Genomic DNA, 16,304 nt, shown 5'->3' with positions numbered 1-16,304 from the left:
TTTGTGACATGCGTTAGCGTTCTTGAGCATCATGTTACGGCGGCAATATTATGATGACGTCCATACGGCCATCTTGCAATGACGGTCGTCCCTTGCATCCCTTTGTAATTTATTAGTCATAACTGATAAAAACAAAAGTATACTTTAGTTATACCTCTTAGAATTGATGGAACCATTGTGCCATCAACGAACTAACGATTTGCCGTTAAAGGATTCTTTTTTGCCATGGTTGGCTTACATCTGCCATTGAGGGCTAACATTTGGTATTGAGAGCTATCGTTTGCCATTGAGGGCGATCGTTTGCCATTGAGGGCTAGTAGTAGTAAAGGGTGTTTTTTTTTAGAAGCGGAGAACCTTCATTTGGCAACACTGTTTTTTATGACAGCCGACCTGACAGTTCTGGGTTATTTTTAGATTAGTTTGGTTTGGCAATTCATCATGAACAGACTCACGCCGGAGCAACGTTTCCAAATTGTTCAAATTTATTTTAAAAGACATGGTTCTATTCGAAAAACACATCGGGCATTACGTGAGTTTTATGGTGCTCATAATCGTCCTTCAGAGAGATTAATTCGAGAAAGTGTTGATCGTTTTCGCAATACTTTTACTCTAGTCGACAATACGCATCCCGTAAGACGCCGTACAGTGCGCACGCAACAAGCGATAGCTGCTGTGCAGCATAGTGTTGATAATGATCCATCCACTTTATGGAAAATTTTGCGCAAAGATCTCGGATTGCGAGCATATAAAATTCAACTTGTCCAGGAGTTGAAAACTCCTGGGATGAGAATCTGTGGATGAACTCCGTGGATGAGAATCCACGAGCTATTGGCCAAAAACCGTTACATCCAAAAAAACTAACCGTTTGGTGCGCTTTATGAGCCGGTGGAATCATTGGTCCTTATGTCTTCAGAAATGCTGATGGGCAGAACGTTACAGTAAATGGTGAGCGATACATAAACATGATAACCAACTTTTTTGTGCCTCAATTGGAAGCCGTTGCAGGCGTTGCAGAAATGTGGTTTCAGCAGGACGGTGCCACGTGCCATACAGCGCGCCAAACCATTAATTTACTGCAAGGGACATTTGAGCAACGCATAATTTCAAGGAATGGACCTGTAAACTGGCCAGCTCGTTCGTGCGACTTGACGCCATTAGATTATTTTCTTTCGGGCTATGTTAAGTCGCATGTCTACGCTGATAAACCCGAAACACTTGAGCACTTGGAAGCCAACATACGACGCGTGATTGCCGAAATACAGCTTGCAGTACTGGAAAGAGTGTGTGAAAATTGGACCTCTAGATTACGCCATGTACGCGTCAGCCGTGGGGGTCACATGCCCGAAATCATTTTTAAATATTAATGCCAAAAAAAATTCTTTAATATAAAAGCAAATTCGTTCATATCAATAAAATATTTTGTGTTTAATTTCAATTGAAAGTTCTCCGCCTCTAAAAAAATACATCCTTTAGTAGTAGTAGTAAGGGTGGGGGAGTTAGAGCTCTGCAACTACGCCTCCACTCTATGCGGTATGAAGTTTCCTCCCCTGTACCGCAATTCGGACAGAGTGGGCTTTCTCTTATACCAAGAAAGTGTAGATGCCTGTTTAGACTGTTGTGCCCATTTAGGATTCCCACCAAGTCTTTGATACTCTTTCCTTGCCCTGTCTACATCCTTCTGTCCTTCTTCAAGTCTTCCTCGTTTTTTCCCAGGCCCAATCTTCAACTGCCTGGGAGATTTGTTTTTTGCTAAGACCGAGACAAGGTTCGGGGCATACGAAGGGGCTAATGGAATCTTGTCTTGCCAGTCCGTCGGCCTGCTCATTGCCCTCGACACCCTGGTGTCCTGGGACCTACCTCAGTCTCACTTCCCTGTGTGCTGCAAGCCTTTCCAATGGGTCTCGCCATTCCTGGGATGGCCAGGACTAGCGCTGAGCTGGCCCTGGGTTTCTGAATCGCCTTGAGGGCAGCTTGACTATCAAAGTAGATGCAAATCCCCATCGTTACCTCTCGTACACTATACTTCGAGTATAGCAAACACCTCCGCTTGGAAAACTATGGTGTGTTTCCCTAGCGGAAAGGATTTCCCTGTGTTCGTTTCCATCTTGTACACTCCGGCTCCAGCCGCATTGGTGCTTTTCATCCATGATCCATGCGTGTACCAGGCCTGGAAACCATTTGGCTCTTTAATTTGGTTCGCCGACCATTCTTCCCTTGTCGAGATTTCGACTTGAAACCCCTTCTTTAACCTTAGTTTGCCACTTTCTGTAGTGCATCTGGATGTCAGAATTGGTATGTTCTTACATCTTGAAAGCAATCGTCAGATGGCCTTGTCCTATGTGAACATTGCGCCACTCTCCGCTATCCTTCATTGAGGGCTAACGGTTGACATTGAAGGCTAATAGTTCCATTGAGGGCCAAACAAAAAAATGCCTACTTTATCTACTTTGAAAATTGAATACTTTAATGTCTTCAACACCAATAACTGCTTCATAAGGATGACTCGATCTATTAGTAAATCGGTCTTCTTTAACCCGATACCTGTCAGATAAATAAAGGATCCGCAATATTTCGGTAGAAGTTTCTTCCTCTCATCGTTGGCGGGAAAAGAATTTACCTTGATAATACTAGGTCTCCCACTTGATATAAAGTTGGTGCTTTTCGTTTTTTATTAAATATTACATTCTGCTTTAAACGATTATTCTTTAGCCTTTTAGCGGTTGTTGACAATCTACGAGGTTTTCTTTAACATTGACATATTTGTCACCATCCGTATGTAATTGGATTCCCAATTGTATTTCCGTTGGCGTATTTTGCGTGATTCGGTGCTTTGTACTGTTAATGCCTAATTGTATTTTAGGTAGATTTATATCCCATTGATTTTGTTCCAAATTGGCTCCCGAAGTTGCTAGTGCGTCTAATAGGGTTTTATTTGCCCTTTCACATTGATCATTTCTTCGTGGTAAACCCACAGCATTTGTAAACAATTTTATTCCTTTGTTCTTAACAAACCTTTTAAAATCTTTTGATGTGAATACTGCTGCCGCATCTGATACTCCTATATATAGATATTCTCCATGGATTTCCAAAAGCTGAGAACTAATCATTGAGGTTCTCGAACACAAACTTTGTGGAAGTAGTTTTGAAAATCCATCAACTATTACAAATACATATTTCTTGCTGGATTTTTAATAATATAAATGGACCAAGATGGTCTAAATATAATGTATGGTGTGGTCTGGCAGATTTAGGAAGAGAGTGGAAGTAACCAGGTTTTCCACCTCCACTTTATTTGTGGTATAGGCAGTACAAACACGATTTGATGTATTTTGTTACAAATGGATTCCTTTTCGGAAACCAGTACTTTTGCTTTATGCGTTCTAGAATTTTATCAACTGAGAAGTGACCCAAATCACCCTAGAGCTTGCAGCTGACAATTGCTTTCACTTCTTGTCACCTACAAGCCTTATTTAGTGCCAAAAAGTGTAAGTTTATACACTTTATTTCCTCTTAAGTCATATTCATTAAATATGTTCCTACTACCTTCAGTGTTTCCACAAAACTATATTTTTAATATTAACAATATTGTAACCACTTTTTATTAGATTTTTGCTTTTTGTTAAAGTCGACTGATGTTGGAAGTCTTTAATAGAGTGAGACATATGCTAACGGCAGCTTACACTGTACAACAGCTACTAAATCAAATAAAACTAAATATACCTTTCAGTACGGTTAAGTAAAATATTATTTCAGTAGATATACAATTTACATTTTAGTGCAAATGGCTAAGAAAGAACTTTAGACACTAGACAACAATTAATAAATTCAGGAGCTATAAATTAGCCAATATGATTTATCCCAAAATCCAAACACCAATAACAAATCAGAAATCATGACATTGCTTACATATTCCTTTTATCTGGTTTGACCTGGTAACCCATTATGCAGATCCAAGGACAGCAGCTGACTAAGGTCTAATCAATAACGTCATGGAGAAGCAATAAATCCTGATAAAGCTCTAATTTATGATGGGAAATGGGAACGTTTTACAAAGAATCAAGCTTACCTCAAGATGCTGGTGGGTCTTTTATTAAAGTAATTTTTCACATTACATGGCTACTGTCGCTATGAGGTCGAATCCCAACGTTGAGAAATTGAACTTGTTAACCTGAAGACCACTCATTTGGAAAAAAACCAAATTGAGAATTGACAATACGCCGTTGCCCCACTTAGATTTCAATTGTAGCTAGTAGGGAAATCAATCTAATCCCGCAAAAAAAAGTATTGAAATTACAAGAAGAACAATGGCACAACAGCCCAGTATCGATACCTAAAAAACTGATCCTTGAGCATGGCGTACGTAACCTATGACAAAGGACAGACAGATAAGAAAATCAGGTTAATCAAAGAGAGAGAAAAAAAGCAACCTCATCAATTGCTTAAAAATTCAAGACGAAGAACTGCTAACGCCATCTAGGAGTTCTTACTTTTTAACAAGGTGATTAACCGACCTTACACTAGATGTCGCGATCAGTACTATCTTCATAAAATATTAGATTATTACATTATAAAAGCATCCAAAAAAGTGAAACGCTACAATATTAGGTATACTTTTTCTACGTCATGTCACTTGAAATATTAGAGTTACGACTTAATGCATCCACATGCTGAATTTAATTTCCAGCTTTATGTTGTATTTAAAATGAAAAATCCTGTAAAAACAAGAGCCAACGGGCTTTTCGCGGCATAATCGATTGCTTATTTAATGCATTTTTTACTGCAATTTTTTACAATCAGTAATAATAGAAAACTCATGACCAATTAAATATGATTTATATCTTTCTAAGGTCTTAATAATTGTCAATAACTCGAGTTCAAAAGAGTTATAATTTTTCTCCGTCCCTGTGGTTTGTTTGTTAAAGAAAGCTATTGCGTTTTCTTTATTTTCGAATGTTTGCGTTAAAATGCCTGCAAAATAAGGCAGGCTTGTTGCAAATTGTTTGCTTCAAATCGTCTACGATTTTTTTAAGAACATCCATTCCCATCACGGTTGTTTTTTTAACAGTTTTGTTAATGGAGCATTAATTCGGGCAAAATATATATCTATTAATTTCCTAAAATATCCCACCAATCCTAGAAATTGCCTTAGTTGGTGTTGAGTTTTTGGGTAGGGAAAATGTTGTGCGGCAATCATTTTTGATTTTGATGGAGTTATTTGATTGAGTGAAATATCAAATAAGTCATCTTTTACAAATACTTTTCCTAACTGTCTTAGTAGTGGGACTGGCAATATTAAATGGCCTCCAAGATCTCCCGATTTGTCACCAAATTACTTTTATTTGTGGAGTTATCTTAAAGAGACTATTTATAAATAAACCAAGGAATTAAGAGGAGTTAAGAAACAAAATTGTTGAATCTGCCAATCCCATTTTACCTTAAACTCTTTTGGAAGTAAGAAACAGCTTTTACGATATGCTAACCTTTTGTTTAGCTTAAGAAGGAGGTCTTTTTGACCCTTTTATTTAAGGAATTATTTGTTATTCATTATTTTCTGGTTTTTTATAATGGTTACATTCAATATGCAATGCACAGCAGAAAAAAAATTGTAATTACGAATCTACACATGTAATTCTGCATTAGAAAACTATACTAATGCCGCGTAATATTTTTTAAATTTTGCCGCAAGAGAGATACAGCCCCTACCGACGTCAGACGCCTACTAAAATAAAATTTAAAATAATTGATCATTCTAGAGTGTCGTCATTGACACGTCATTGACAGCGCGGCCATATTTGTTGAGGGGCACACAATTTGTAAACATAACGTTGTTGAATGCAGAAATAGGAGTTTGTTTTTTAAAGTTTTGTGAGAATGCCTTCGTTTTGTTCAGTTGTAAAGTGTTCAATGAGAGCTGAGAGGGACAATGTAAGGTTTTTTAGAATACCCGCTGCTTTAAAAGGTCGAGGAGATATGTTAGATGCCTTGTCAAATGAACGTCGTGATCTTTGGATTAAGTCTTTAAAAAGGGGCCCTTTGACAGACACTTTTCTAAAAAATGCTCGAATATGTTCTAGGCATTTCATAAACGGTGAGTAAATAATAATGCATAGTCACAGAAGCAATATTTGCCATAAAGATATTAAATTAAGTTTAGAATATTGGACTTAAAGTTGTGATGGGAGGAGATGCTATGATAGTTTGTGTATTATATTTTTAGGTGCTCCTGCTGAGTTAGAATATAAAGGCAATCCCGACTGGGTACCTAATCAAAATATGGGTTATGTTACAATTAAAACTGTAACTAAAAAAGCAGTAGAGAGACATGACAGGGCATTAAATAGGAGAAAGAGGGTTAAGTTAGAGGTATGGAAAAAAGTTTCTGATATTTATTTAGTTTTAAACTGACTTTGTCTGTAATCTGATTAAAATATATGCATGCTATTTTTAGATAAATGCAGAGGAAAGCAAGATAGGAATCAACCCAGGTATCAATCCAGAAAGTGTCAATACTCCCAGTGGTAGTACCCAAATGGAGAACATGAATGAAGAAATTGCGGCTACAAAAGTTAGTGAAACACAAACTAGTATTGCAGTGCAAACTGACCTATCAATTGACAATTTGTGTAAACTTTTTGCAGATCTTAAGTTTTGCAATAGTCAAATACACGAGCTAAAACAAAGGCTTGAAAGCTGTGATTTAAATGAAGATTCGTTTAAAAATAATGACACTAAATGTTTATATTTTACCGGTCTCAGCTGCAATATATTTTTTACATTATATGAAGATATTAAGCCATTCTTGTCTGGGAAAAAAGCATTGTCACCTTTCCAACAGTTGCTGCTCACATTAATGAAATTTAGATTAAATTTACCCTTTAAGTCTATGTCATATCGATTTTGTGTTTGTCCAACAACTGTTTCAGAGACCTTCTTAAGTACTTTAAGTATCTTATACTTAAGACTGAAACATTTTGTTTTGTGGCCATCTCGAGAACAGTTACTCAGAAATGTTCCTGCTTGTTTTAAAGAGGCATTTAATGACACAGTAGTCATAATAATTGACTGTTTTGAGGTTTTTATAGAGACTCCATCTAATGTATTAAATGCCTCACAGTGTTGGTCAAATTATAAACATCACCAAACCATAAAGTTTTTAATTGGAATCACTCCCCAAGGTACAATAGCCTATATATCAAGAGCTTGGGGAGGGAGAACAAGTAATAAATATTTAGCAGAAAATTCAGATTTTTTAAATTTAATTTCACCAGGGGATGTCATTTTAGCAGATAGGGGATTTTTAATAGAAGACTCTGTAAAAATTTTAGGAGCCAAACTGGCAATGCCGGCATTCACTAAAGGAAAAAGTCAGCTTCATCCAAAAGACCTAGAAAGCACTAGAAATATTGCCACTGTGAGAATACATGTTGAAAGAATAATAGGTTTATTAAAGAAAAAATTTAAAATATTTCAACAGAGTATTCCAGTAAGTATGTTGTCAAAAAAATCTGCTGTTGATGAAATGATTGTTGTATGTAGTGCATTAATAAATTTATGTAACTCTGTAATACCAAGTAATTAATAAATAGTTATATAGTTTAGACCTTTATTTTATTCACATTTACAATCAGGGCAAAACCAATTTTCTATCGAAAACTCAGATAAGTTAACACAGTCAACATGAAACCACTGTATAATACATTATCAGAAGTTTTACAATTACACCAAAGTACTACCCTAACACTGCCTCCTTGTTCAGTAAAATACCTTGAAAGTAACTCCGGCTTAATTATAAAAGCATGGAAATTTAGAACTTTTTCTATATTTTCAAGACAAAATTTATTATCAAAAAAAAATCTCTCTATGAAAATATTTTTTGGTGACCAAACTAAGAAATCACAGTATGCACTTTGGGTTACAAACATTTGTAGTTGAAACTGGTAATAATATGAATGATTTGGGTCTAAGAGTATATTACCGTCATCAAAAATTAGACACGTATTTTTTTTTCAGCAAATTCTTGAAGCGACATCCCCTTTAAGTAAATATGGACACTTTACGTCAATGCAGCCTTGTCCACAACACTCGCACACTATTAAACCATCAGGTGATGCACCTAAGTCTGAATACTGTTTGGAAATAAAAAAACCTGCAGATTTTATATTTACATTTTGATGATCCTTCTTAATGGTTGTCTCATAATCCTTCAGAGCTGTCTTTTCATGCTTTAGTCCATACATGGTCTGTTTTGAGTAAAACACTACTTTTTCGGGATAACATATCGCTTTTATTACACTCATTGATGGACTTGCAACTGAAGTTCTGCAAACAGCTTTGAATTTGGATGCTGTGATTCGCCCTGCTCTATATTTAAACCACACATTATTTTGTGTTTGGTTTCTTGTATATGCCTCAACTGTATTAATTTGTATTTCTGTTGGAACCATATTAATACCTTTTGATATTTCTAACAGTTCCTCATATGTTTTTGTTTTTAAACCCTCATCGTACCATGACCCATAGGCAATTGGTAGATCAGGGGTTTATTAAACTCCTCCTTTTCGATTTCTGAAGCAAAAGGTTCAATGAGGCGGCAAATTGCTGGAGATTCATTTCCTATTTTTAGTTTTCTTAGAAAAGTTTCTGTTTCTTCCACAGTCATTGAAATATTTCTTTGCCTCAGTAGATAAGAGGGACCAGCTTCTTTATGTGACCAACTCATTTCACTAAGTGTAGTTATATCAACATTTTTTATTGGTGGTATGGGCCAAACTGCCAGGCGCTTTGTACATGAAATTGGAGATTCATAGGGTGTGCTCGGTCTCATGTGCAAATAAAAAAGAACTGTTGCTATATGACTGCATGCTTCACCCAGACCAGCCATACATGTGCAGTGCGCACTTGAAACACTTCCATCTTGCAGCAAAATTATCCAAGTCTCAAGGGGCTTTACTCGGAAACGTTGTGAGTGTCTAACCTGTAATAACATAAGCCATAAAAAAATTGTACAAAAATTAAATAATGTTCTTAACTTACCTTGCCAACTACAACATAAGTTTCTTCATTTACATGCTTGGCTAAAATATTTAACACCGCACCAGATTCAGCAAATTTATATGCTTGCAAGCTTTTCATTGCCTTCAATTGCTCTCCAGTGTAAAAACTATGTGTAAACACAAGATAGGAAACCAAATCGATGATGGTAACAATGGGAAGCTCCCTCACATTAAAATTACAATCACCAGGCCCCAATTGGTAGGGGTCAATATTGTTTATAATCCCAATTTTCTGGTCATAACGCCGCTTTACGTCCCCAGTTAGGGTTTCATAATATCCTCTGTTAAACATTTTTAGAAAATACAACGTTTTTAACTAAAAAACAAAGTTCGAACACCCAAAAAAGCACAAAGAAGCAGAACAAAATCACACGAAGCTCACAAGAACACAATGGAAATGAAAATAATTGTTTGCCCCTCAGCTAACATGGCCGCCTGTCAAATGTCACGTGACCTGGAATGATCAATTGAGCTCGAACCTCAAACACCAGCGTACAGTTGCGGCGGCGGCGTTGCAACATCTCGGCTGCTAGGAACTTTATATGTGTAGTGATCCATTCGCCAATCTGTATATATTCGTTTATAAGTGTAATTTGATTTGATACAGGACCTTCATTAATAGTCGATACCATTAAATGTTGAGCCTGTAAATCTGATTATCCATTGACTATTATTTTTCCGTATGTTTGTTGTGAACAACGCCCTCGGGCTTTGTTCACAACAATTCAGTGGCGCTCATTAATATTTTAGACTTTATATATAGCTTTTCTTTCTTTTTAACTCAGATTAACTAGGAAAATTTGGACTTAACGAACTCACTCTTAAGTAGAGTTGAATATTGAGTGGTTGAATATTTAATTTAGTTGGGTACAAGAACGACCATCCGGCCCTTAAGATTTACTTTGGAAATCACAACCCTCAAATTAATGTTTTTGGTTAAATATTTTGAATTGTGAACTTCAATTGGCTTAGTTTGTCTATAAATGAGAAAGTAAACGTTGCATCAGATATACAAGCGGTGGCTAATTGAATGAATTTAGATTGAATTTGGAACCCTGAGTTAGGGATTTATGTAGCGTCGCTACTAAACGTAACACCTTTTTCACACAAACTATTGGGAATCTCGCACACTATTGTTAATATGCGATGCCCATACATCTAATGCATACAAAGTATTTAAAATTTACAAAATATTGATAACAATTTACCTTATAACAACCTGACACTTATCAAATAGCATGTTCCACCAACTTTTTAAATTTAAAATAAGTTTCCGAAGCGTCAAAATTAAGAAATCGCTTAAATTCACTGATGAAGTCTACATAACGAAAGGAAATAAATTTTTGATTAAAAAAAAGTTTTCATGAAGGCATCTAATTGGCAATTAACCTATTTATGTTCGACATTCAATTTCCGTAACATTAAACTTTTTACCTTTATGCATACCGCAAACGCGAAGCAGCAAAGGTCCAAAGGTTTTAAAATAATTTAAAACTTATATAAGGAACTTTCTTTAAGAGTTTTAAGGTGGCTTTACTAAAAGCATTAATAATCATTAGCGAGAATTTACAGCTCTAGACAGTATAATTAAATTTTAAGTAAGTAAATAGTATATTATATACAGCCTGTACCAAATAAACTTCGATGCACGTCTACAAGTGACAGCGCAGTGTCAAAATTACATATTTCCTACTTTTATTTAAAAAAAGGTTTTGTAGCAATGACGTTTTTCCTATAATGGACTAAATATTAAATCCATAAATAGTTCCAGTTATGCAGTCTTTGATAATTGTTTTTAGTGCCTAGATAATCGGCAAAATTTAACCCGATTTTCAAGAAATTAACCAGGAAAGTGGATCTTTTCATTCAGCAACGTGAATTTTTGTCTTAAATTTTTTATTTAAACAGATAGTTGATTCGACGCATTATTGCGGCTGCAAACTGCACTTGCGATCTGTTTTTGCTTAATTTTCTCCATTCTTGTAATCAGTTTTTAAAATAATTAAATGTTGCTTGTTAGAATATTGCACCATGCCGTCTAATTTTATGCTCGGTACGTGACAGCTATCAACAAGTAAACACTAGTAATTATTGCAAAAACAAAATGACCAACCGGTGGCAGACTAGGAGCAATCTAATCCCCCATACTTCTGATGGGGGAGAGATTTTTATATTGATGATTACCACCCTTGACCTTCAGGTTCTTCTAAAAGCGGCCTCTTTAAATCTAATACATGATTAGCAGGATCCTGCTCTCTTGGCAAACTTACCTCCGACTGATGTTCAAACTTCTTGTTCTTTTGACAAAGAAGAACTTAGGTTTACAAAGATTCTTATCTTACAAACATATTTTTCTACTCATATCCACCAAGTCATAGTTTATGCACTAAGCGTGTTATTTTATCTGAGCTTAGCAGAATCTTTGATCCTGCAGGATTCACATTCCCAAGGCAAAGAAATGTTTTATGACTACCGATAGTTCTTGAACCCTGTAATTGAATTTTGAACCCTGGTAATGTGGTTCTTCGTACTTAGTTATCCAGTAAACCTTTCCCATTCGGTGGTACCTGGTTGGTTCTCTGCACTGCGGTCTGTTCTGTTGCTTTTAGGAAGTCCAATATTTTGCCCAGTGGTGTAGAGTGGTTTCTTCCTTATCTTTACAATCTCTATATAGCAATATATCTACTTTCTCAAGTCTATGTAGTTGTTTCCTGGTGAATCACATGGCCTGATACTTTTTGCAGTTGTTGCCTTGAGTGGCCCAGTATGTTCTTACCCTTCCTGAAGGACGGGCTGCCCAAAAGATTGGAGAGTTCTAGCTTTGGCACTTGTTTTCAGCATTTTTATGCTGAAGTTCCTGCCAGTGTCCCTTTTCCAGGATTTATCGCTGACACAGCATGTTGGTTCTGGGTCTATGAGTCTGTTATTGGACCTCTTGATTGTAAGTTGAATTACCCTTCTTCCAATACCATGGTTGGCCATATTTTGTGATGATGATCCTCCCAGCAGCTTTGTACAGTCTTTGACCTAGTCTCAAACTATCCTAAGGCACCATGTAATGAATGCGAAGGTTCGGCCTCTTGGCGTCCCTTCTCTTATCTGTTGGACACAGGTCTGGATTACTATTATGTATGTTACTTTCATAACCAGGTTCAGCGTTGTTGAAATGCGTTGAGTTGCCTGCCCTGTTGTCCATCCTCTAATACGCTCACTGCTACCCCAATCTTCGATCGTATGGCCGCAGTGTACCATACTGAGTAGCCGCCATGCCATGCATAACTTCTGTCCCTAGTGTAACTTCTGTCTCCAGTGGTCCCTTTCCCTCCTTAATGACAAATGGTTTGTCTGACTGTATGGCCTTGGTTTTGTTCGTTCCTAGTGGCATGCGCCCAAGATCCTGGATCTTGTCAACTAGGACATTGAGTCCAACTTTCGTTATGATCGTTGCGTTATTTTACAGTAGCCTTCTTGCTCCTGATATTGCTTCAGCCCATACTACTAGGTGTAGAGAGCTGTCAGGTTTTCCAGGGCAGCAGTCGGTGTCATTGATATCGTTCCTTTGTGTTTTGTTGAATATCTAAATAACAGTTCTCCTTTCTGCTGCATGCCACCATATTGGTGTTGCGTATGTAATGATGGGTCTCACCATTGTTGTGTATACCTAGTGTATCATTTTTGGTGATAGTCCCCATGATCTGCCGAACATTCTGTTACATTTAAGTTTTTTGGACTTGTTTATTACGTGCTTCTAATAGCTGAATTGTTTAACCAGGGTCACCCCTAGATATTTGACCTCATCCTCGAGTCACAGGTATCCGTCAAAGAGTACTAGATCTCCAGTCATGACAGCAGACTGTCCGATACAAGTTTCCACAGCAGCGCTGAAAGTACTTCTGACTGCGGTATTTTTCTGCACACCTTAGCTTTTACCGTGGTGCTACTGAGACTCGCTGTCACCTTCCTTGGTTTAGCGTTTGGTTGACTAACCGCTTATCATACGATGTATACATATCTCGTGCACCGATGGTCTGGTTGATGGAGTTAGATGACGTGTTGTCAAATGCTCCCTTAATATCTAAGAAGCCTCCTAGGGCGATTTATTTGTTGTTCAAAGATTATTCGACTCTCTGGGTTATCTTGTGTATCGCTGATTCGTAAGAATAACCTATTTCGTAGGCATATTGGTGTTGCTGCAGAGGAAAAGCGTAAAGAAAGGCATATCGTCCCTCATATACCTTTCTTTAAAATTTTCCTCTGTTTTCAGGAGGAATGATGGCAACAAAGTATTTTCTTATTATTATAAAAGTGGCTATTACAAAATTCTGGAAATTAATTAAGATGGAGTCGACCTGATCACCCTTCTCGAAAGCCCTGACAATGAAGCCATGATATAATACAAGATTTGTAGAATTAAATTTACCCTGCCTAAACCCATGTTGCTCGTTGATCAAGAGACCTTTACAATGCCAATTAATATATTTGTTCAGGATAAGTTCAAAAAGCTTAGGGATAGCAGATAACATAACAATGGGCCTATAATTTTTTATTTATATCATCCCTGTCACTATTTTTGAATACAGGAGTTATTAAGCTGTCACGCTATTTCTCAGGGAAAGTTTGTAATTTTAAAGACAAATTAAATAATGTACACAAAGGTCTAGACAAACTATAAACACATCTTTTTAGGAAAAATACCATTTAAATGCATAGCATTTGGAATACCGTGACTTTTATTAAGAGAATTAATATGATTCCACAATTGTGTGGTGTCAGATTGAATTGACTCATTTAAGGTAGCAATGTAAGATGTATAGCACTGCTCCATCTGACCTTTATATTGAGTACGTATTTATGAATTTACGTGCGAATTTAGCATGAGTAGTCTTTTTTTTGCTAAAATAAGGTTCTTTAATTCTGGGGAAAACCAACGAGGAAACCTGGAAGGTTTATATATTTTTTGGGGTACATAGAGTGATATTGCATATAAAATTACTTCATAAAAGTTATTCACTGAACTATCGATCAAAAAAACTAGTCCAGCCCACTAAAGAAAAATAATCATTCAAACTTACAAAATCAGTATTTTTAAAATCAAAATAAGTTGTACTATAATCTAATCTTTCAATGCTATCACTAACCCTAATATTACAAATTGCTGCTACGTGGTGAAAGTTGTTTGGAAGAAGATCGCATACTCGTCAGTGCGCACTCAACTAACAGACCCTCTTCAATTGAGTAATTCCAAGTGGCTAAGGGTAAATTGTAATTTCCAAATAGAAATACAGGTATATTAGGAAAATTGTCCTTAATACTTTCAACTGCTGAGCAATGGGTCCGGTAGATTTTTTCTGATGAATGCCTGAGTAATTTTGATTTAGCCAAGGCTCAATCAAAATAATGACATCATAATCACATTGCAATATTGCACCACGAAGTTGATCAAGTTTAGTACCCATGCCACCCAGATTCTGAAAATAAATAGTCTATTTTTCTCAAAGAGACCTCTTAATGATAAAAATTCAAAGATTGGAGGGACACAAAGTCAATGGTCTCAGATTATGTTTATTTTTTAAAAAAAGGTATTACAGGTGTTTCGCCCTAAGGCATCATCAGATCGGTAAAGCTATTCGTTTAACACGACAAATATTTAAGTTTTTGGTAACAGATGGAGAACCATTTATGAATTTAATAATTAAATCAATCTCTCCTTCTTGTTCTCTGCCGCGTAGCTCAGATAAGACAGCTTTAAACTGTTCTTGCTTTGTTTTATCATAACCTATTTTTATAATAATAATAATAATAATAATAATAAATGTCTTCTTTATTTAGCATAAAAATACATGTTTTCTTAACTACTAAATAAGTAATGGCGAGATCTAGCTTAAAGCTACTCTATCTAACCATATTAATAAGCACAAATGCAAAATTTTATAGAACATAATAGCAGAATAAAAATGTAAAGTAATAAATATAATACAATCTGCTATGCGCAATAAATCATAGTAGGTACTTCAATGAAGGACCAGAGATGATTACCTATGTCGGTTTTGAAAAATATTATTTTTAGTTTTTTGCTTAAAGGTTGTTACAGAGAGAAGAGACTTAACTTCAGGTGGTAGTGCATTATAGATTTTTGGAGCATTGTAACTAAATGAGCCCTGGAATTTAGCAGTTTTATGCCCTGGAATAACAAAATTATGCGCGTTTCGTGTGGTTCTGCCGTGAATTTTGGAGTTTAAAATTAATTTATTAGATAAATAAGCTGGTTGTCCGAAAAGCACAACTTTATGGACTAGTGTAGAGAAGCATTTGCAGTACAAAGCGTTCATCCAAAGAAAGCCACCCTGATCTGACCAACAGGGGAGTGACATGGTCGCATTTACTCATACCAAAACTAAACTTGAGGCACGCGTTTTGAATTTTCTGAAGGCTATTCTTTTCACGTTGATACAAGGCAGGCCAAAACAGAACTTGAGCATAACTAACAATTGACAAAATTAATGTATCACAAAGATGTAGTTTAATATCAGCTGTCAAAAACTGTTTGTTCATATAGAGTATTTTAATTTATAAAAACATGCCCTCAACAAATTCGACACATGCCCCTCAAACCTGAGATCCGTGTCAAGGACAATCCCCAAATTTTTCTGGTTATTAGAAGGAGGTAAAGGAGATCCATCTATGCTGATCTTCACGGTATCTGGAAGGGGCTTGCCAAAGACAAGGAGTTTGGACTTTGCAGCATTCAATACGAGTCTGTGACTCTTACACAAGTCAGATATGGCTAAAAGATCCAAATTAATAGCATTCACAGCTTCTATGGCCTCCATAAAGTTAAATGAATGATAGATCTGTGTGTCATCGGCGTACTGGTGCGATTCACAAACTCGAAGGAATTTATGAAAGTCACATAGATATAACAAAAAGAGTAAGGGGCCAAGAATACTTCCCTGCGGGACACCCTGATCCAACTGCAAATATTCAGATAGAATAGAATTAATTCTTACCCTTTGACGTCTATTTACAAGATAATTTTTTAGCAGTTTAAGAGTAGAAGTATGTAGCCCAAAATATTGGAGCTTTGCCAATAAAATGAAATGATCCAGTGTGTCAAATGCACGACTAAAGTCCAGCAATACTAAAACTGTTGTTTTTTTCTGATCAAGAGCTTTAAATATATCATCACAAATATGAAGAAGAGCTGTACTGGTAGTATGCTTTGCACGAAAACCCGACTGTGTTACTGGAAGC

The 16,304-nt window shown here is 36.3% G+C and overlaps 1 protein-coding gene across 1 annotated transcript in view; it reads left to right on the top strand.

The window, feature by feature from the left end:
* LOC126744359 (membralin) overlaps positions 1 to 16,304 on the top strand; it is a 430,191-nt gene that overhangs the window by 211,660 nt on the left and 202,227 nt on the right. The window lies entirely within an intron of this gene.

Source organism: Anthonomus grandis, chromosome 14 (genome assembly GCF_022605725.1).
Source record: "Anthonomus grandis grandis chromosome 14, icAntGran1.3, whole genome shotgun sequence".
NCBI lineage: Eukaryota > Metazoa > Arthropoda > Insecta > Coleoptera > Curculionidae > Anthonomus > Anthonomus grandis.
Note: the sequence above shows the minus strand (reverse complement) of the source record. Positions and strands in the feature narration are given on the sequence as shown.